The 23,213-nt window shown below is 45.0% G+C and overlaps 1 long non-coding RNA gene across 1 annotated transcript; it reads right to left on the minus strand.

Annotated features, from left to right (window-relative positions):
- Nucleotides 1-7,298: 7,298 nt before the first annotated feature.
- Nucleotides 7,299-17,750, minus strand: LOC115032772. The gene is made up of 3 exons (XR_003838393.1): nt 17,572-17,750; nt 16,631-16,735; nt 7,299-7,368 (listed from the first exon to the last, which is right to left on the minus strand). It is a non-coding gene; the product is annotated as an uncharacterized LOC115032772 (long non-coding RNA).
- Between the last annotated feature and the right edge of the window lie 5,463 nt (nt 17,751-23,213).

Below are 23,213 nucleotides of genomic sequence, written 5' to 3' on the forward strand. Positions count from 1 at the left end.
TATAGACACATATGTGGAGGCCAAAGGAGGATCCCTGTGTCTTCTACCACTCTCTGCTTTGTTTCTTTGAGGCAGAAGACAGGATCTTTCTCCTCTCCTCTCCTCTCCTCTCCTCTCCTCTCCTCTTCTCTTCTCTTCTCTTCTCTTCTCTTCTCTTTTCCACTCATGCTGGGTAGTTTTATGTCAACCTGACACAAGCTGAAATCACCTAAGAAGAGGGAAACTCAATTAAGAAAATGCCTGCATAAGATCAGGCTGTAGGTACACCTGTAGGGCATTTTCTTATTTAGTGATTGATGGGGAGGGTCCAGACCATTGGTGGTGATGTCACCCCATGTGCTGGTGATCCCAGGTTCTATAAGAAAGCAGGCTGAGCAAACCATGAGGAGAAACCAGTAAGCAGTCCTCCTCCATGGTTTCTGTATTAGCTCCTGCCTCCAGGTTCCTGCCCTTGCTTGAGTTCCTGTCCTGGCCTCCTTTGATGATGAGAACTGTGATATGGAAGTATAAGCTAAATAAATCCTTTCCTCTCCAACTTGGTTTTTGGTCATAGTGTTTCATCTCAGCAATAGAAACCCTAATGAAGACACATTCATACACACAGTAACTAATACATTAGCACACACAGTACAAATGGGGCGTAAGGGGTGATGCTGTTTTAATTGACCATTACTGTAATTTCATAGTAGGTGTACTGCTACATACAAACTGCTGTTGCAGAAAATATTCTTTTCTCAGGGGAAGACTGTAGATCAATCCTGGGGCCCCCAAAACCAGCCAAATAGATGACACTTCAACCCTACCAAAAGCTAGTCCCTCCTGAATATTGTAAACACTTCCATTGAAAGAGGGGAAAAAAGTGACTTAAATGTTAAAAATTCAACTAATGAGCTAACTCCAGATGCACAAATCCTAGTGCAAAGCCATGAAAAACCAAGACAACATATTTCCTCCCTATCATCAGCCTCATTGTGGTGGGCCTTAGTGAGGAGGGTGACAGACAAACTTTAACATAATGACTATAAATATGTTCAAAGAATCAAAGTGGAAAACAAAAAACAAAAAACAAACTCTCCTGAATGAATTCAAAGAGAACACAAGACAGCTGAATAAAATAAGGAAGTCAATACAGGATATAAAAAATGGAATTCAACACAGAGAATACTGAAGAAAATTCTAGCTGAAGCTGGGCATTGTGGCACATGCCTTTAATCTCAGGACTGTGGGGGCAAAAGCAGGGGAAACTCCATGATTTATAGAGCAACTTGGTCTACATAGTGAGTCAAGGTTATCTAGGGCCACACAGTACTATCTTGTTGAAAGAAAGAAAGAAAGAAAGAAAGAAAGAAAGAAAGAAAGAAAGAAAGAAAGAAAGAAAGAAAGAAAGGAAGGAAGGAAGGAAGGAAGGAAGGAAGGAAGGAAGGAAGGAAGGAAGGAAGGAAGGAAGGAAGGAAGGAAGGAAGGAAGGAAGGAAGGAAGGAAGGAAGGAAGGAAGGAAGGAAGAAAAAGAAGCCAAGCTAAGATCCTAGAAATGAAAACTTAAATAAAAAACTTAGTGAAATCCTCCTAAATAAAATGGAGCATGTAGTAGACGGAAGACCAAGGGCTGAAGACAAGGAAGACAGATTGGGTCAGCCAGTCAAGATCAAATTAATGTGTTAATACCAATACATGAACAGAACATGAAAGATCTTTGGGACATACTATAAAAAGGAACCAACTTCCTGAATTATGGACATAAAAGAAAGAGAGAGCAGCCATGCCAAATGCATAAAAAAACATTTTCAATGAAATTATAGCAGAGAACTCCCCAAATCCTGTGAAAGAGGGGCTCATCCAGGTTCTAGAGACTTTTAGAACACCGAGTACATTAAACCAGGAAAGAAATCGCCCACACTATATTATAGCTTGAGTACCAAATATACAGAGCAAAGGAAGATTATTGGTAGTACAAGAGAAAGCCATTAACCCACTCCATATCATCAGAATAACAGCAGATTATACATCAGAAACTGGGAAAAACAGAAAGGCCTCGGATGATATACTTCAAGTTCTGAAAGACCACATCTGCTGACCTATAATATTATACACAACAGAGATAACTGACATAATTGAAGGAGAAAGAAAAACTGTCCATGATAAAAGCAGGCTAAAAAAATTTATGACCACTAAACCAGCTCTGCAGAAGACAGTGGAAGGAATTCTTCAGGCTGAAGAGAAAAAATAAACGCACCCAGGAGGCTCCAGGAAAGAATAAATCATGCTAGTTGAACAACTGAGAGGAAAATAACAAACCCCATGAAACCAATAACATGGCAGAAACTGATAAAAACATTTTAATGATAATTCTGAATGTAAATAGCCTCTATTCTGCAGTCAAATGGCACGAGACTAGCAGATGTGATTAAAAAGCAGGGTCTGTATGTTTGTTGTCTCCAAATAATCTACTTGATTATCAAAGACAGATTCACCTCAGGATGGAAGGATCAGAAGATGCATTCCAAGCAAATGGAATGAGGAAACACACTGGTGTCACTAATCAACGACAGACCTCAAACTAAAAGGAGTCTGATGTGATAGGGAAGGTTACCTCATGCTATCCGAGGGACCAAATCATCAAGAAACCATTATAAACATATATGCACCAAACAAGAGCAGCCAATGTCATAAACCAAAGGCTACTAGATTTAAAGTCCACCTCAGTAGTAGTCGGTGACTTAGGAACCAAATCCTCACCCATGACAAAGTCACCCCAACGACAAAATCATCAGAGAAACATTGGAGTTTAGTGGCACCATACTCAAACAGACCATGGAGTTGCCCACTACATCAAATCTTCTTGTATTCTGTCTTCAATGGCATAACATTGATGCAAGGAGAGCTATACAAAAAATACAAACGCATGGAGATTAAGCTACTGGATGACAAATGTGTCACTGTGAAGTCTTGAAGGGAAGCAAAACTTTCATAGACTCAAACAAAACTTAAAACACAACAAATAGAAACCTATGGGATACCATGGAAGCAGTCTTAAGGGGAGGTTTATACCTACAAGTGCCTGCACTAAAAAATACATTAGAGGGCCCTAAAGTAAATATCTTCATGATGTGCCCTGGGGCCTTGGAAACACAAGACAAACTAAAATCCAAAAAAAATCATTTCAGGACAACAATTAATGAAATATAAACAAAAATAAAAAACCCGAGGGACTGGAATGATGGCTTAGTTGACAAAAGATCCTATTTTGCAAGCAGACAAATCTGACTTAGAATCAGCAGAAATATGAAAGGGGCGGAGACAGGCAGCCTCCCAGAATTATGAAAGGGGCGGAGACAGGCAGCCTCCCAGAGCCCACTGGCGAGCCAGCATGGATAAGCTGGTGACTTACATGGTTAGTGAGAGGCCATGTCTCGAAATGCATAAGTAATGAGTTAAGTAAATAACTGTGAATAACAATTGACTAAGGAAGATACCTGATATCCACAGCTAGCCTCTCCAAATACATGCTTATGGGTGTATCTGTAGCCACATGAATATGAGCACACACATACAAACAAATTCCATAAATGAGCACACAAAGACAACATAAAGAATCAGTAAAACAAAGAGTTTATTCTTTGAAATTATAAACAATTTGCACAAACCCTTAGCAAACCTAATGCGGCTGTCACTCTGTGTGTGCACTTACTGCCCTCCCACTGTATTTTTGTTTGGTTGGTTTTTGTTTGTATTTTTGTTTTTGTTTTGTTTTTGTTTGTTTTAAGACAGAGTTTCACTGTGTAGCCCTAGCTGGCCAGGAACTCACAGAGATCCACCTGTCTTTGCCTCCCAAGTGCTGGGTTTAAAGGCGTAGACGACTACGCCTAGCTTCTGATTTGCTTTGTAAAGTTCACAGTTCTTTATTTTTTCTAATCAAGAAGAAATATCCAGATTATCACCTACCCTTCTAATACCTGGTTTTCCACTTTCCCTGGAGAATCCCCCCCCCCATGACCGGTAGACCATATCCAGTATCATCGGCTACCTTTTAAATTTCTTTTCTATCTTATCTACCTATCTATCTATCTATCTATCTACCTATCTATCTATCTACCTATCTATCTATCTATCTATCTATCATCTATCTATCTATCATCTACCTATCTATCTATCTACCTATCTATCTATCTATCTATCTATCATCTATCTATCTATCATCTACCTATCTATCTATCTATCTATCTATCTATCTATCTATCTATCTATCATCTATCTATCTATCTATTTATCTGTCTGTTTGTTTTTGTAGCCCATGCTGGCCTGATGCTCAGAACAATCCTCCTGCTCAGAGATCCATTCACTGGTATTACAGGTAATATACTATACCTGGCCTCTGGTAACTTTCAGGCTCTCTCTGTCTCTCTTTGCCCACCTTGAGGTCCTATAAGAGTTTGTCTGTCTGTCTGTCTGTCTGTCTGTCTGTCTGTCTGTCTGTGATAAGGATTTTATATCTCAGGCTAGCCTCAGATTCCCTTAGAGTTTTTGCTGGTTCCCATGCCTATATTCTGGTTAATCTGTTCTGGTGACCCAGGTACTTTCTGGCATCAGATTTTCTTTCTCCTGCACACACACACACACACACACACACACACACACACACACACACACTTACCCCTTTCATTATTTTCAGTTCCTAATCTCATGCCTTTGACTCCTGGAAAACCCTTTGCCTTTCCCATTAACTTCTCTGAAGGAAAGTTGGAAACGTTGATGCCCATTCATCTTCTTTGTTAGATTATTTATTTTATGTGTACGAGTGCTTTGTCTGCATATATGTATGTGTCTGGTGCCTGAGGAGGTCAGAAGGGTATATTGGATCCCCTGTAACTTACAGATGGTTGTTAGCCACCATGTGAGTGCTGAGAATTGAACCTGGGTCCTCTGCAAAAGCAGCAAGTGTTCTTAACTGTCTTTCCAGCCCTGGAGCATGCTTTCCAAGCATGTGATATTGATACAGATACTTGACAGCAGGCTTTAGGAGCCCCAGGCTGACTCACCATATATAGATTCCAACTACAAACTCATCCTGGGAGTGCCCTTTGAAGTGTTGTGAGTCTTCTGGCCAGTTTTTATGAATAGCTCATAGGATGAAGTAAAGAATGAAATGAGTGTCTCAACATTCCAAGAAAATGAAGAAAGGAAACAAATATGTGTGACTGGGTGGGGAAAGCCTGGGATGGCGTCATATTCCTCAGTGAGATATGCTCACACTGGGGCTGGCTGCATGAACGGTCAACAGCATTTGGTAAGCAGCACTGGAGGTCAGTACTTGCTATTCTGGGTGCAGTTAGGAGCCAGTTCTTAGGGTGAATGCAACAGAAATTCCCCCAAAAAGAAGGTGGAAAGGACTGGGGGGCTTGGAGAACCAGTCTCAGAGATGGGAGACACGTGAACAGGGGGTGTAGATTAGAGAGAGAGCGCTTACCTAGTATCCTTGGGGTCTTGGAGTCAATCCCCAGAACTATAAGGAAAGGAATGAAAGGAAAAGGTGGGGAAGAGGGGAGGGAAGGGAAGGGGAGAAGGAGATAAGCAAACTTTCAGAAGCCAGGAAGCAAGAACTTCAATAAGGATCACACAAGTGTGTCAGGATAATCCACTTGAGCATGATAGAATTCTCCATAGAGCTATTCCCTTATTCCTCCACCATAAATTCACTTTCCACAGAATTGATTGGGGCATCTGATTGACCTAATGTGGATCACAAACCTTCTGATAATGAGCGACATCCACAGTCTGACCATACAGGTGAAAAATCAGCAACCACTCCCCCCATACCCAGATCCTCAGTGGAGATTTAAGGAGTTGAAAAAACAAACAGACAGACAGACAAACTCATTTTCAGGCTAGAAGGATGGAGCAGTGGCTAAGAGCACTTGCTGTTCTTCTAGAGGACCCAAGCTTAGCTTCCAATACCCATGTCAGGCAGCTATAACACCTGTAACTCCCAGCTCCAGAGGTTCAAACCACCTTCTAACCTCTGCAAGTGCCCATATACAGTCAACACACCCACAAATAGACATACACACACATTAAACTCAGGGACAGGGTGAAGCGATAACTCAGCAATTAAAAATATCACTGCTTTTTCAAGGGACCTGGGTTTAGTTGCCAGGATCCCTATGGTGGCTCACATCCATCTGTAACCCCAATTCTAGGGAAGCTGAAGTCCTCTTCTGACCTCTGTGGGCATTGCATGCTTGTGGTACACAAACATACATGCAGGCAAAGCATGCAGGCTGCAGGATATTTGATCACACTGTGAACCAGCTTTAATCTTAAACAAGGAAGGTACAGTTAGTTTGTAGAAAGAAGCACCCATGTTTGAAAGTGATGTCTAAGTGAGTGACAGACAAAGTGATGAGCCAGAGAAAGATTTGACAAAGATATGCCCAACTCTCATAAGAAGAGAAAGGAAAGTTAGGCGACTTAAGGGAGCAGAGCAGAGAGAAGGGAATGGGGATCAGTTTTACCAGGAGACACAGAGAGGTTGAAGAGAGAACAAACTAGACACAGGTAAAGACAGAACAAACCAGAGAATGAGGAGCCAGAAGATTAGAATAAATTGCCAAAGTTAGTATGAGGCCAAGCAAAGCAATTCAGTAAGAAACGGAAAGAAGCCAGATTGAATCAGTCAGCTTGAAGAGGAATTTGAGCCAGAACAGCTGAATTAAACCAGCCAGCTAGAGATCAGATAGAACAAGACAGGGTGAGCTTATTCAGCAGGAAGTCTCAGAGGAAGCAAACATTCTAGGCCTAGATAAGATTGTACAGAGGCTGGAAGCTTCCAGGACCAGGCATAGGTTAACAGATGGAGGCAGAAAGTCTCAGAGATGACAATTACATCAGAAGAATAGAAGTGACTTTTACACAAGCATACATGTGAAAATCAGAGTTAAAAAAAAATCCTCCACAATATTTAATACATATTTTTTTTTCGTTCTCTCTGCAACTTCACTTTTAGAGTCAGGCCTAGATTGCTATAACTCAAAGGATACCTCTGTGTATTGGGCCACATGCTTAGGTAGGATAGTCCCACACACCTTGGCAGCAACTCTAACAGTTAGTGTCACACCAGGGTTCCAGGTCGAGGAAGGTGCTCATCCTCTGTGGTGAGGAGTTAACCGTCTGTAAGTCTTTACTGTGTCATTGGCTTAGACCCTTATGGAAAGTTCCAGTATTTCCTTTTTCTTTTAAATAGATCGCCCATCCCCACCCCTACCCCCATGTAGCTACTTGCCCATTTACCTTCATTCATTTAGAACCGAGGCCTTTCTACAATGTCACAATCATAGCCCAGATCCTTTCTTGATGTTGATTATAGGATAGTACCTGTGGAAAAGAGGCACAAATCTCAGGAGTCTGTAGGGATCCAGTGCTTTCTCACACCCCCCCACCGTGTGTGTGTGTGTGTGTGTGTGTGTGTGTGTGTGTGTGGTATATGTATGTGTATGCATATGGAAGCCAGTGTGCTACTACATCCAGCTTCCATCTTTATTTTATTTTTTATTTTTTTGAGGCAGACTTTCTCACTGAACCCGACCTCACCATTTTGGTTGCCTTGGTAGGCTATGGAGCCCCCTGAATCTGCTTGACTCGGTCTCTGCCCTCCCCAGTGCTGGGATTATAGATGTGGATTATAGACCACCACAGCTGAGGTTTTAGAGGGTGATGGGGATCTGAATTCAGAGTCTCATGTTTGAGCAGCAAGCACTTTACCAACTGAGCCATCTCCCCAGCCCTAGATCTGAGATTTGGTTCTGCCAGTGCAAGAGAAGATCTAGCCTAAGAAACGAGTGGAAGATAGGCAAAATCTCCCATGAAAGATATTGTTGGGAATGGAAATATAGCTCAGTAATAGAGTGCCCACATACCAAGGGCAACACCCTAGACTCAATCCCCAGAACCAGGAAAGAAGAAAGGGAGTGTCTTGGTTTGGGTTTTATTGCTATGAAGAGACACCATGACCAGAAGAAAACATTTAATTGAGGCTAGCTTATAGTTTCAGGGACTTAGTCCATTTATCAATATGGTTGGGAAACATGGTGGCATGCAGGCAGACATGGTGCTGGAGAAGACGCTAGGATTCTATGTCGTGAACCAAAAGCAGCAGGAAAAGACTGCCACATTAGGCATAGTTTGAGCATAGGAGCTCTCAAAGTCCACCCCAACAGTGACAAACTTCCTCAAACAAGGCCACACCTCCGAACAGAGCCACTCCCTATAGGCTGAGTATTCAAACACATGAATCTATGGGGCCATTCGTATTCAAGCCACCACCGCAGGAAGGGAGGGAGGGAGGGAGGGAGGGAGGAGGGAGAACAGGCCATTGCAGTTCTTCCAGACTTGGCCCATACCTGGGATTAACAAAAGGCTATGTAGAGATAGTTTCAGCGCACTCTTTGTACTTAGATCCTTTGATAAATATGCCCAGTAGTCGTTTTTTTGGAGGTCCTCTATTTCTCCGCCAATATTTTTCAAGGTATTTACCGAACTGGTTGACGAAAGCACCATGTTATCAGGTAGAAATTTGTTCACCAAAACTCCTGCACTTTACCCAAGATTGCATAGCTTAATCGTAACACCAGGCCAAGCAAGGTCAAGACACCGTGGCTTCTAGGCATTTAACGAGGAAAAGTAGAGATCTCTTCAAGTTGGGACCAATACTTAGAGCTTAGCTACTTGAGACCCAACCTTAAAAGACCTCTCACCATGGTGCTTTCCAGTGCCATGAACCAGAGAGAAACAAACACCTCACGGAGAACATGTTCCTCCTGAACACTCCAGAGTCCTCTCAGATGTAACCAAGTCCATTTGTAAGTTCCTTTCAGGGCAGCCTGCACTTCTCTGCATATGGCCCCAAGTCAAGAGTGGCTATTTACAGGTATAAAGGGACAGACAGAACTAGATCTGTGGACAGGGTTCCCACTGGTATGCAAGACCCCTGATAACACAGGATGGAGCTGGGAATGAGAAAAGAAGCACTGAAGGCCCAGAACTAGGCTCTCAGCACACTACCCCACCTCGGTCAGACCCAAATTGCCCTCACTCGGTCAGAAACCCCCAGTTGTCCCAAACTCTAATTTCACACCTGCCTTCCTTCCAGGTTGTAGGAAGGCATTTTCCCCCCCCATGGTAGACAGACAGAACCTTCTTTGCTTAACAGTTCATGAACTTGTTTTATATCTATTAAGTATTTGGACACACAATATGCAGACTTCCCTTTGTCCTTTTCCCCCAGGCCCTGAAAAATGTTAAGGGTAAGTTTGGTTGGCACATTGCTTTTCTTGCTCTACATCTTGAATTAGTCTCCAACAGGATAGTTTTATATAAGGAGGGGAAGGATGAGTCTGTGAGTCCCAATGAAGCCCGCAGTGCCAGGCCTACCTATGCACATGCAGAAAGGCTGGAGTAGAGCAGCAAATACCAGGAGTGGGCCGTCTCCTAATTGGTCACAGTTCCCACCTGTCTCCCTTCACTCATTTTGGTGACCTCTGGCCTCTCTGGCCACTAGGGCGTTTGAGTTTGTCACCCCTGATTTAAGACCTCCATTTAGATATGTCCCTTCCATATAAAGCCACTGGGCTGCCACATTAAACACCTGGTCTCCACCTCTTCTTTCCGACACGCCTCAAAGAAAGTTGGCGGCTGGTTTTCCCATCAACCAAGTGTAAGTTCTTAAAACTTCAGGATGGGATAAATGCTTGTAATTTTGGCAACTCCGTCCCTAACTTCTGAGTCTTGGGGACTCATTAAAACAACAGCTAAGAATTTCAAGAGAGCAGCCTCTCTGCAGGGGTCCTCTCCTTTCACAGAACCACGTGAACTGGAAACCAGGCCGCATGGATTCCTCGCTCTGACCCCAGTGAGGGAGGCAGATTTTTGATAACCAACAAAGAGCTTTTGTTTAGGTTTGCGTCAGGCTAGATCAGCTCTCCCCACTGCACGGCCGTTTACTTCTAGGCTCATCTTCCCTTTCTGCCCTCCCCCCCCCAAAAGAACGCTCAGCCCTTCCTCCGCAGGCCCAGTCCCCAGCACCCCACCCCCTCCTCCTCTCGGTCTGGAAAACAGCTTTACGCGCTAACCTCCAGGGGCGTTCACTGGCTTTCCAGCGGGGTCCCCAGCCCCACAGGCTGCCAAAATAGGCTCTTTACACTACGTAGATGGGAGAGAAAAATATGCTTGTTCCGTTGCAACTGTCAAGCAAAGGACCTGCTGAGCTCAGATAGAAATAGCAGCAGGGTCAGGGCAGGGCAAGGCCCCAGCATTTCATTAGCTGGGCTTGGCCCAGGGTGATTAAATGCACACAGCGGCCTATGAATGGGGCCATGGAGGGCAGCGCACTGTGCAACACAGGAAAATCATTCTTTGGGTGCTGTCAGCTGGCTGAATGGGACTTAATCATCGGGATAATGAGAACCCATTTCCATTGTTTTAATTTGACGGAAGGAGTGAGAAAGAAAGACCTTTTCCCCCCTCTGGGCGAAAAGATGTTAAACTGTGGTCCATGTGTTTAACGGGAGTCCCATATCCTCCACACTGCTGTTAACTAAGCCCCGGAGGCCTGGTGCTTTTTACCACTGCAGTGAAAAGCATGTGGGTACTGAGTTCTTGTTGGTACTTCCTTTAGGCCCTGTGATACATAGATGGGATGTCTTCTGTGCTGGCATCTGTCGCCAGCAGCTGTACCAAAGCATCACTGACAGAGAGAATCCACTGGGTAAAGCTGACTAGGCTCTGCCCCTACAAAAATGCTTCCAGCCATGAATGAATCCTACCGTGAGCATTTATTTTTCCTCTTTTTAAAATTTTAAAGATGTGTGTGTGTATCTTTCTGTCTGTGTGTACTAGCACACATCTATGTATGTATATAATTTCACAATGTACATGCATAGGTCAGTGAACAACTTGCAGAAGTGTTTCCTTCCATCCTGTGGGTTCCAGGGATCAAATTCAGGTCATCAGGCTTCTTGGCAAACTGCCTTTACCCACTGAACAATCTCATCAGTTCTCTTTTAGCACACTCTCTCTCTCTCTCTCTCTCTCTCTCTCTCTCTCTCTCTCTCTCTCTCTCTCTCTCATTCTCTCTCTCAATAAAAGGTTGAGTGGATTCAAGTTACCGACTCGTTTGAGAATTCTGAGCCTCTTACATCTCATTTGAGGTCCAAGAGTCCGAGCCTCTACAGACAGAACCTCAGCACTGGGGGGCTTGCCAGAACTTGAGCTCTGCACAGAGCATTTGCCCACCATGCACAGAAAACAAAACAGAACAAAACTTTCCAGAACTGGAATGGAGCCAGCTCGTTGGGATAACCCCTGGCTCCCGGGAGGCAGAACAGCCAGTAATGGATCCCTGCTCCCTCAGCTTGATCCTCTTGCTGTCCTTCCAAGATCACACACGTCATATGGAAACATGAGATATTTATTCTCCAATCTGATCGCTCATTTGTTTACTTCTGTGGAAATCCGTGACAGCATGTCCTCCCAAAAAGTCAGTGAAGGAGCCCTGAAACCCAGAAGCATACCAGGGAGCTCTAGCTCACTGCGCCACTCTCTAGAGGAGGAAGTTGGAGTGGGAGGAGGAGTTGGTGGCAGTGAAGGACACTTGGTAAACCGATGCAGGCTTGTGAGAGCCAAGGCTGGGGAGAATTTCAACCAAGAGCAAAGAGTGGATTTGGGTGGCGTGTTTGAGAGCAGGAAACAGACGTGGTCGGAATGAAGACTCCATGCGGGGAATAAGATTCCATCCGAGAGTGAGGCCAGATGATGTGGGATTGTGAAAGCCAGGCAGAACGTGCTTTCCTCTCCCGACTCCATCTGTGGTCGTAAAAAGTGATTGTGGTCGCTGTCATTTGTTTTTGTTTTCATTTTTCCCCCTCCCATGTTCTTCAAAGAGATAGGCAGAAAAGAAGAGCCTGTGCTCTTTCTCGGAGCACAAAAGGAGAACCATTCTTTGATGGGACCAGGATTTTAGGCCTGGGTTCCAGACCACAGCCTGTGCATCCTTTGGGGGCTCTCAGCTTTACCCCGTGTAAATTATGCAGATTCTTCTCCTGCTTAATTCAGGCTAGCTGCTTCTGCTGTTTAGGTACAAGGTCTTGCTATGTAGCCCAGGCTGGCCAAGAACACTCCTGAGTGCTAGGATTACAGGCACTAATCCACTACACCCAGTCCCTTCCCTTGAAAACTTGGAAGAACATAGATGATGGGTTCTCCATGGCACTGAATGGATGTCTAAATAAAGAGATAAAACAGATAAATGGCACACCCAGCTCCTTTCCAAAGAGAAGTAGTACCTGCCTTCTCCTCAGAAGCCGTATTCTATACAGCCGGGTGTTCTGAGAATGTGCCAAGCCATCAGCCTCAACTACATAAGCCCAACAGGGTCTCCCTGTGGCTGCAATAATTCCATGTCCCTCCTGTAACCTGGAAGGCAGGTGTAAAATTGGAATTTGGGACAACTGGGGGTTTCTGACCGAGTGAGGACAATTCAGGTCCGACAGAGGTAGGGTAAGGTGCTGAGAACCGAGTTCTGGGCCATCAGTGCTTCTTTTTCCATTCCCATCTCCATCCTGTGTTACCAGGGGTCTTGCATACCAGTGGGAACCCTGTCCCTCCTTGCTGAAGGCATACCCCATTGCTTTGAGGACTCATGTAGATCAGTGGGAAAGTCAAGATGGGATGCGGCATTCCTGGGATGGATTTTCTCATCCCTGAATTTGAATGTCACCTACCACCCTACTCTCTGCCTGCAAAGCTCTAAGAGCAGTGCAAATATTGAGGCCTTGTCCCAAAGAAGAGAGAGAATGCAGAGTGGGATTTGGAATGACAGCTCTTGGTATTTGTGATTCTGTTCCAAGAAGTCCAAGCACTTAAACATGGCTGGCAGTGGCTGTGGTGGCATGTCTCTCTAGTCTCTGGGATCCACACTGGTTCTGTGCTGTCTATAGACTCGGTCTCCACACTTTTTCTTTGCAGCTGTCTAAACTGCTCTGGCAGGGGACCAGAGCTCTGTTCTCAACACTCACATTGGTCAGCTCACAACCTTCTGTAACTCCAGCTCCAGGGGATCCATCTGATGCCTCTGTGGATACTGGCACTTGCAAGCACATACCCACACCCAGACACACATAATACATGTAATTGAAAAGAGAGTAAGTCCTTAAAAAGACATCATAAATCCAAAGGGCCTCTGGCAGTGCTCCCCTTGCTCCAGTTCACTGCAGCCTTCGTCTGAACACACGCATGCTCACTTTGCCCCATGTGTGCCACCGGGTCGCCCAATGCCAATGAGTGAAGCACCCCAGCTCACATGCAGGAGTGTGCAATGAACTATAGTGTCAAACTGGAGAGATGGCTCAGCTGTTAAGAGCACTGAGTGCTCTTCTGAAGGTCCTGAGTTCAAATCCCAACAACCACACGGTGGCTCATAACCATCTGTAATGAGATGGGACTCCCTCTTCTGGTGTGTCTGAAGACAGCCACAGTGTACTTACATATAATAAATAAATCTTTACAAAATATTTTTTGAAATGAACTATAGTGTCTCACTATACATATTGTGTTCTGCTCATGTAAACATAATGGTTTCATTACAGAGGACAACGTCTTGTTTATATTTTCTACCATTATTCTTCAGTCCTGTAAGGATGTTTAATTTTTTTAATTGCTATTTTGAGTTGATGCCTTGAGTTTCATTTATTTTAACTGTTAAATGAATTTTGGGTTGGATTAGAATTTCCAATAATTTCTAAGGTGATCCTGAATGAGCATCTGGAATTTTGCATTTCATATATATGTGTGTGTGTGTCTGTGTGTGTGTCTGTGTGTGTATGTGTGTATGTATGTATGAAAAGTGGCATTCTTAGTATTGGCAACCATAAAACCAAATTAATCAACTATGAAATATGTTCAAAATGCTGTATATCCTGCAGTATCAAATATTCAGCTAAAATTTAATGCCATGTAAATAGATAGTTATGTCCATATCATTAGTATGCAATGTGATGTAATCTCTAATAAATGTAAAATTACATGTCTATCAGAGAATTTTCAAATGTATGTATTTGTGTTCCTGTGTGCATGTCTGTATGCATGCAAAGGAAAGCCCGAGGACCACTTCAGATAGCCTCAAGAATACTGGCAGGCGGATTTCTGAGTTCGAGGCCAGCCTGGTCTACAGAGTGAATTCCAGGACAGCCAGGGCCACACAGAGAAATCCTGTCTCGAAAAACCAAAAAAAAAAAAAAAAAAAAAAAAAGAATACTATCTATCTCCCTTGAGACCAAGTCTTCCATTGGTCTGGAGCTCACAAATTGGGTTAAAGCAGCTGGCTGGCAAGCCCCAGGGATTCCTCTGCTTGTGCCTCCCCAGTACGAGAGTCTGAGTACACCACCGTGTCAGCAGTTTTACTCAAAAAGTTATATATAACTTTTATATATCTATATACTGGAGGTCACATAAACATTTCTTGGGTGAGAAAGAAATGACCACTGGGGAAGAAGATGCCCTGCTCCACAGATGGATTTCTAACATGTTAGTGTCGATGTAAAGGCAGCTTCCCTGCTCAGCCACAGCCCATCCTTCATCCTCCTCTCCAGTCGTTCCTCTTGACCAAGTTCAACTTCCTGTTGTTTCTTCTGTTTAATGTTAGCAGTTTCAAATGGAAATTGTGCATACAGTTACTTTATTCTTGTATCTTCTTGTGTCTTTTTTCTTCTTATGTTTTTGCCCTTTTCCATTCCTACCAGTCAAGATTTGCCTTTCCACTCATGTGTCTTTTTGTGGTCTTTCTCCAGTTTTAAACTAGTGATGACTACTTTGCTGGAGTGACTGTCATCCTCCTGGGTGCTATGAACCTTTCTCTGCTGTCCTTGTTCAAGGTAGATGTTGCATTGCTTTCTGTGAACCCGCATTACTTTGCTGACCTGTTGACTCTTGGAATGTGCAACCTGAACTTCACCGTCCTTTTGGAAGGGCCTGGGTTGAAAACCCTGTTTCTGTCTTGACCTCATATAGTCTTTCGAATGTAAGAAAATGTCTTGAGATACCTCTTATAGATCTTGAAGTCACAAAGAGATTGAACATCACTACGGCCACCAACATTTCAGCCATGTCCACAGATAAGAAGACAGCTCATTGCTTGCCTTATTGTAAAAGATCCTCTACTGCCTCTGTCTCTTTGTGTTCACTATTCCAGTAAACTGGGGTGTGTTTCTCCTGTTCCCACTTTAATCCAAATTAAACTTTTGTAAGACGTGTTTCCCTTAACCCAGAGCTCAACAAATGTGTTCTTTAAAAGATGAGAAAGCAAATATTTTAAGCTTTGAGAGTCAGGCTGTCTGTGTTAGTCAGACTTCATGTTACGGTGACAAAATCTTGACCCGGACAATTTAAGGGAGGAGACGTTTATTTTGTTCATAGTTTTCAGAGTTTCAATCCATCCTGGCATAGAAGGCAGGACAATGAATAGCAGCTTGCCTCAAGGCAGCCAGGAAGCTGAGACAGAGTTACCTTCCCTGCCCCTATCTCACATTTGTCTTTTATTTTGTTTTATTTTGCTTTGTTTTTTGAAACAGGGTCTTGTTTAGCTGACCTAGAACTCACTGTGTAGACCAGGCTGATCTAGAACTTGCAGAGATCCTCTTGCCTCTGCCTCCCAATGGCTGGGATTAGGGTGTAAGTCACGGTGACAGACCGTGGTTTTGTTTTTATTGAGACAGGATCTTGTTATGAATCCCTGGCTGGAACTCACAGTAGAGTAGACTGGCCTCAAACCCGAGATGATGTTCTTAATTCTGCCTCCTGAGTCTTTTCCTATTTTAATTCCGTGTGAGCATCCACCCAGCTGAAATGGCGTCACCACCGTCATAGGAAGTCTGTCTCCTTATCTATTGTTCTCTGGATCATCCTTGCAGAGGGAAGCACCCTGAAGTTTCCTTTACTAATTTCTTAAGCCCTTTCAACCAACCTGGCAATCAAGTTGAGTCATGACACTCACTGTCTCTGTCACAGCTACTCAGTTCTGCCACTGTAGTACAAAAACAGCCATTGCCAGCATGCAGACAAACGAGCTTGGTTCTAATCAAACTCACATTACAAAAGTAGAGCAGGAGCTGGATTTGGCCCTAGGACCACATTCTGCCAACCACTGCTCCATTGTGACTCTTCTGCTCCCCTCTGCCTCCTTCTCCATGGTTAGCTATTTATAAGCTCAGACCTCCCGAGGGGCGGAATCTCTTGAAGTTAAGGACTTTTGCTCTTAGATCTCCCCAGATCTCTAGGACCGAGAAGCTGTTTGGCAAAGGCAAGTGGTTGAATACCAGAACAGTCACAGAGAAACAGCTTCCTCGGGCCTTGGCGAGACCATCACACATTTCAGAGCAGATATAATGGTAGCAAGGTCTATGGAAACAGGGATGAGGCCATTAAAGATTCACTAGAAGAGACAGATAACCAAACCAACCCAGAGATTCTGTCTACCCCTTTCCTCTGCCCCAAATTCCCCGCTCCGCATGCCCCCCACTTTACATCCCTACTTAAAGTCCTCCCCTTTGCATGGAGGCCACTTCATGTGCTCTTGTAACCCCAATACCTTGCTTCACCAGGATAGACTCGGATGGAATCATTTCTTCGATCTGTCAGTGAGTGCCTTATCATTCCAGAAAATAATTAAGCAACGAGAATTGTTTCTGTGTCCCTGGCAGGAAAAAAAGGGGGCAGGGGCAAGTTATTACCAGGCATGAGATTTAGTAACTTAATTCTATTGTCTAAAATGAAAGGTTATATGAAAATCCTAACAGATGAGCTTAGAGAATTTGCAGCATGTTTCTAATGGGGTAGTCATCGTCCTGCCTCCCAGCCTGTCATGTTTGTCTGCCTGTCATGTTTTAACTCCCAGCTGCCATAAAACCCCCAGAATCACCTTGTTTTCAATCCCATAGCTACAGCTGAGAGCAACCCTTCCCTGTCTTTATACAGTGCTCTGTGATGGTCAAAGCACTTAGCATTTCTTAGATGAGGCAATGGACGCACATTCAAGGACTTGCTTTGATTGACATTGCTGAGACCTGGGACTCCCACCTAAGAGCCCTACTCATTAGACCAGGCTGACTCCCAGGCATTAGAATGAAACAGCAGTGAGAAAGGAAGCCAGGGGCTGGAAATGGCTCTTCAGTTAAGAGAACTTGTTGTTCTTCCAGAGGACTGGGTTTAAGTTCCAGCACCCACATCATGGCTCACAATGCCTATAATTCTAGTTCCTGGGGGGAACCCAATGCTGTCTTCTGGCCTTCTTATTCTGCATACATGGTGTACATACATGCATGCCAACCATCCAGACATATAAAATACAATTTAAAATGAACAAGAAAAGAGGAGCCAAGCAGTATTTTAATCCCATTTGGAATTCCAAGGAAACCTTGAAATGAGTATCAGAACTTTGATGGTATTTGTTAGTGTGGCCCAGTAGAAGAGTAGACACCTTAACAAACTTTGCACAAGACACACACACATCTTGAAATCAAATCGACTAACCTTCTTGGAAGTAACAAAACTTTACACTAGAACTTGGCTTGAATGAAGAGATTCACAGCAAGCCTGAATCCTCATCACCCTTGTAAAATGATTCAGGCACCCCAGCAAAGACCCCAGGGTCTTGCTTGTGCTTGACCATGAAGGTCACCCTTCACAATGGAAGGTTAATACTGACTCCAAAGTGAGCGAGCCACCGACTTCATCACTGCCACTTACTACAGCCTGTGCTCTGTGTTCCTTGGAAACCTCTTGCCTCAGTTTGGGCTTGACCCAACCCACTTAGAAGGAGGAGAGCAATTTTACAGCCCTGCGTGGAGTGACTCCAAGCCAGTCGTATCTATTTCCAAGTGATCTGACGCAGCAAGCAGATCATGTTTCCTTTGGAGGCTTGGCTGAGAAAAGCTGGGCTGGCAGGTCTGAGCCAGAGTGAATAAAACGACTGTCAAGAAAAATCCCAAATGGCCTCTAAGGAGGGAGGACTAATGAAATGCTCAGGTCAGAGGTGGGGTGCTTTCTGGGGAGATTGTAAAAAGAAAGGAAGATGAGGTGAGCATGTGTGAAATTTGCAAGAGTCAACAATGACAGGGGACGCCAAGCACACTGGCACATGCCCAGAACGTTCCGAGAGCCGGCACCTAGCCTGAAACAACGCTCTCTCATACACACAAAATCTAACTCTTAATTTGAAGCTTACCTTCACTCAGAATTTTTATTGGAATTTCTTACGGTTGGTTACCTGTCCACCTTGCCCCCATCCTGCCAAAGCCAGCAGTGATTCTAAGTGCTTTGCCAAAGACCAACAAAGCCCTGTATTCAATTATTCTTGTCTCAGGGAATAGAAATTAGGGAATTCCAGGAACGGGATGTGGGAACAACTGAGAAGCTAGGCTTCACTTGAGATCCTTGAAAAAGAAATAAATACCTTGTTGTTGGGATAGAAATAGAATTGGGTCTGCACAGATCATTTGAAAAGAGAAGCCAAGTCTTAGGACTGTCTCTAGCCCGCTGACTTTCTGCTCAGGATGATAAGAGCAGACCATTGACCATCAGATCCCACGGGCATGTGTCTGGCTCTTGGTTCTCTTCTTTGGCTGTACAGGGGTATTTTAAAGGGCAAGACACGGGGACAAAGCTGTTTTTCTTGAGCAAGAGGTGTGTGCGTCCAGCTCCGTGCTTGTCAGTGGAGCCTTCGAGAGTCCTTTTTCCATCCAAACAGCTTGGCCACTGGATATGGTAGCAGCAAACGGCCACTTCCCCTTTGCCTCATGCCCCTGACAGTCAGCTGGCCTGTTTCAGGGCCCTACTGCGTGCCAGTCATTGTCTTGGAATGGAACCAGAATGCTCTTGCCCTTAGTGTCTTGTCTATGTATCTGGACGGGAGACACCTGGGGCAGAAACAGTGTGAGAAACACTGGAGATTTGAGAAGAGGAGCCACCAGAGTAAACATGAGGATAGACGGGTCATCCCTAAGGTCTTTATTCTCCTTTAAGGACCCCACATTGATTTCTAAAATATCAATTATCCATTTGTTATTTAGATAGGATTGGGGTTCAACATGAAGTGGAATATGGAATATAGAAAAGGACTGCTAGGAAAGGGCTCATGTGGCTTAGTAGGTAGAGTGCTTGCCTAGCACACATGAGGACCTGTGCTGAATTCCCAGCTCGGCAGAAACCATGTGTAGTGCAAGCACACATATAACCCCCGGGTTTGGGGGTGGGGTGGGGGGATAGAAGCAAGACAATCAGAAATTCAAAGGTCATCCGTGGTTCTAGAGCCGGTCTGAGGTCAGCACCTGGGATACATGAAACTGTCTGTGGAGCTGGAAGATGGCTCAGAGGTTAAGAGCACTGTCTGTTTTACAAGATGACTCGAGTTTGAGTCTTAGTACCCACAAGGTAGCTTACATGGGCCTGTAACTCTAGTTCCATGGAATCCAACTCCCTCTTCTGGCTTCTGTGAGCACTAGCTAGGCACACACCCAGTTCACAGATAAAACACCAAACACCCCACCCATACCAGTTCTGAACACAAAAACTAGCACAAACAGCTACTGTGTTTGAACAGTTGTCTCCCATTTGTAGAGTAGAGAGAGAACCAAGAGTGGCCAGATCACAGAGGAGGGAGGGAATCTGCCATAGCCGGTGTGTGTGTGTGTGTGTGTGTGTGTGTGTGTGTGTGTGTGTGTGTTGTGTGTGTTAAAAGCCAAATCCAGGTTGATGTTGGCACAGATGAAAAGGGCAGATGTCAGTGAGAGAGGGACGATCAAGAGTGGTTTTAAGGTTTCCATTTGGGTATCTGTGGGATAGCAATTTTGTCAACTGACATAAAAGAGACAGGGAGGAGCACGATGAGGCGATTGTCATAGGAGGCAGGGTCATGATAACCAATATGCTTTAAACATGTGTGATTGGAGAGAACCACACAATGCCCAGCTCGAGGTGTCCTGTAGGCATTTGGAAATACATGTGGGAAATTCAGGAAGATGACTGGGCCTGAGATCGTAGAGCATGGGTGGTAAATGAAGCCAGCAGAGTAATAAGGTCACTCAAGAAGAACAAACATATCTGAAAGAGCAAACAGAAGCCCAAACCTAGAGAAGACACCATTTGATGGGGCAGCAGCAAAAGACGCTGGGGAGGAGACAGAGGGAGAGATCTAAGAGGTAGGAGGAGGAAAAAGGAGGACTTCCAGCTACTGCTGACAACAGGTCAGGGCAAAGGTCAGTGGGTATAGGAGCTGTCACTCTGGGTAAGCAGTCTGCCTAGTTCTTAGCAGGTAACTGTTACTGAGGAGCACTTAGGAATACTGGGCCATGAGACAAGCGAGCTGTGTCCATCAGGACTTATGTCACCTACCATTTCCAGATGTGGATGAGTGCTGAATGTCCTGCCTATGTAGGGAAGGCCTTAGCTTGACCACACCATTAGCTCCTGTCTCTTACTACCTCCTACCAAGAACAGCGCTCATGGACTAGATAGGTGAACAGCCCAGATATAGAGGTCTGGGTCCAGGTTTCAGAGTTTTAGATGCTGGGGTCAGTCCTCATGTAAATGATGATCTAGGTCTCTCCTTAGGCTAGCCCCCTTCCTCAGAAACCCCTGGCACATCCAGGCCATCTCTAGGGATATCTCCATCTGCCTTCCTTCTTGTCACAATGATGTCTGCATTTTCTGTAGTCGCTGAAGAAGACAGAAAAATGGCATGAAAACTTATAGAGAAGACGGTACAGAAAACCTATCGCGGTGGAGATGCTTTAGCCCAAGTGGGGAGAGTTAGCTGGGCTAGGTACCCACTCACTCCACAGAGCTCTGAATGCACGCATCTGTAGTGAATCATGAAGGGAGGGGAAGCAGCCTGGTCCTCTAATCTTCCTCCTCCTTGGAATACATAAGTCCCTTCTAGCTGATGCTCTCTGAGGGACAGGGTCATCTGTCTTGTGTACTTTTCCAAGGTATCCTTCCTCCCTAAGAAAGAACAGGCCAGGCCGGAGCACAGCATATTGAGACACCCCGACATCGAACACTCCTCAGCCTCCCTGGTCTCACTGTCCACAGCTAAATCACTCTGACCTCCAGGCCGTTATTATCAATGGAGTCCTTTTCCATTTCTTCATGGGCTGCTCAGGACTCCTTAGGAAGGGGACATACAAGATGCGGTCACTTTACTAAACGAATCCAAAGCAAAACCCAGTGGAGACCCCACCACTACCTACACATGGAAACTCAACTTTTAGGGGTCCTGCTTTGGAGGCTCAGTGAAACCTCCTGGAGACAGAAAAAGCCTGGAACAGCTTTTTAAGAACTCTCTGAAGCCAGACGCAGTTTTTCTCTCTCCTCCTTGCTTCTCTTGGTCTAGGAGGCTGCTGGCCTGCTTCCTGTCTTGCCCCCACTTCTCTAGTGCCCAGAACCCCTGCTGAGATTGTCCTCTTCCTCTGGGACTCCCCCTTCTCCTCCCCCAGCCCAGCCCAGCCCTGCCCAGCCACTTACCTCCACTGGGCTCCTGCGTCACTGCTATTCATCTCCTTTAGAGCTGGGCTTGGCTGCAGATGCTGTCAATATGGTAACTTTAGACTCCCTGATTGGAAAGGCTTGCAAGGCCAGTCAGACAGCCCAAGGAAGAGAGCAGTTTGATTTACTCCCTGCAGCTTTGAGCTGGTTCTGCCCCTCCCTCTTTGCCCGAGCTGTGACCTCCTCAGGTCCCATCCTGTGTTCACAACAGAGGGGAAGAGAGAGGGGACTGTGCGGTGATCTAGGTACAAGGTTGGCCAACAGCTCAGGAGCTGAGGAGCCAGAGATGCAGGCCATAATGACCATGGAGGGGGTGCTGGTGGGGCAAAACAATGCACAGGGCCCGAGACACGAGGATTATCGTCCCACCCAGGGCCATGATGGGGGCATCCTACGGGTAACAGGGAGACCCTGAGGCTCCTGGCCCCTCTGAGCTTGTTCCCTTTTCTGTCTTTTCTCTCCTGAGCTCCCTGATTGGGGGCTGTCACTTCTGGGGGACTTCTGGGAATTCTCAAAGTTGTTAGCTACCCTCTGACACCTCTTCCAGTTCTTAAGACCTCATCTGCATTTGATTTCAGGATGTCTAAGTTGTCTAAAAATTCAGATCTCCTGGAAACCTCTGGGGCCAATGGTTTGGGCTCTAGAAATTGGGGAAGCTGGGAATTTTGAGCTCCAGAAGTTATCCCTTCAAAGTGCCACCAGAGATGTTCCTGGCTACCTGTGACATTTCTTCAGAATCTGTATTAAATTCAAGGTTCTTGAACCATGGCTTGGTTAGAAAAGAACCCATGAACACTGAGGGAAGGGAAGATGGATCTATCTGAACCTAAACCCTCACACCAATGAATCACATGTCCTTATTAAAAAATGGATAGTTCATATCCAGGGTGTAATCTATGGGCCAGACACATTTTAATAGAAGGATCTAGAAGAAAGAAAAGGTCCCCTAAGTCCTGGAGAAACTTGGGTGGAATCCTCCTGTTCTCCCTGCTGAGAGGTGTTGGGCTCGTGTTTGGTTGCCTCTGGTGACAGGCAACTTGCCACCAAAAGGCAGCCTAGTCACACTTTGGCTGGCTCTGACCATTGTCCAATAAGTCTTTATTGCTATGCATTCCCCAGCTGTCACCAGCATCTGTTTTGGACAGGGAAAGGGAAAGGACTAGGAGGATTCAGATGCAGGGGGTCATCCTGATACAGGAAGAGAACAGAACTCTTCTGAGGGTGAAGGAGGAGGTCTCGATTCCCTTCTCATGTCATAGTTAGTGCTCCAGTCTCTGCCGTTACGGGGTGCTCCCTTCTGTAAAGAGTCATAGGGTGCTCCCTTCTGTACAGTCAGAGGGTTCTGTCTTCTGTGCAGTCACAAAGTGCTCCCTTCCCTTCCTTACATAGTCACAGGGTACTCTTATGTGACAGTTACAGGGCACTCCTAGTCCTAGGAGTGCCAGGTACCACACAGTTGCTTTTATTTGCGCTTTTTTTTTTTTTTTTTTTTTTTGCCTAAACAATATGGCCATGTGAGCCTTTTACTCGCTATTTGTTCTTGCTTTTGTTTTATGAGACAAGATTTCTCTGTGTAGCTCTGGCTGCCCTGGAACTCTCTCTGTAGACCAGGCTGGCCTCAAACCGAGAAA

Source organism: Mus caroli, chromosome 12 (genome assembly GCF_900094665.2).
Source record: "Mus caroli chromosome 12, CAROLI_EIJ_v1.1, whole genome shotgun sequence".
In the NCBI taxonomy this organism is placed as follows: domain Eukaryota; kingdom Metazoa; phylum Chordata; class Mammalia; order Rodentia; family Muridae; genus Mus; species Mus caroli.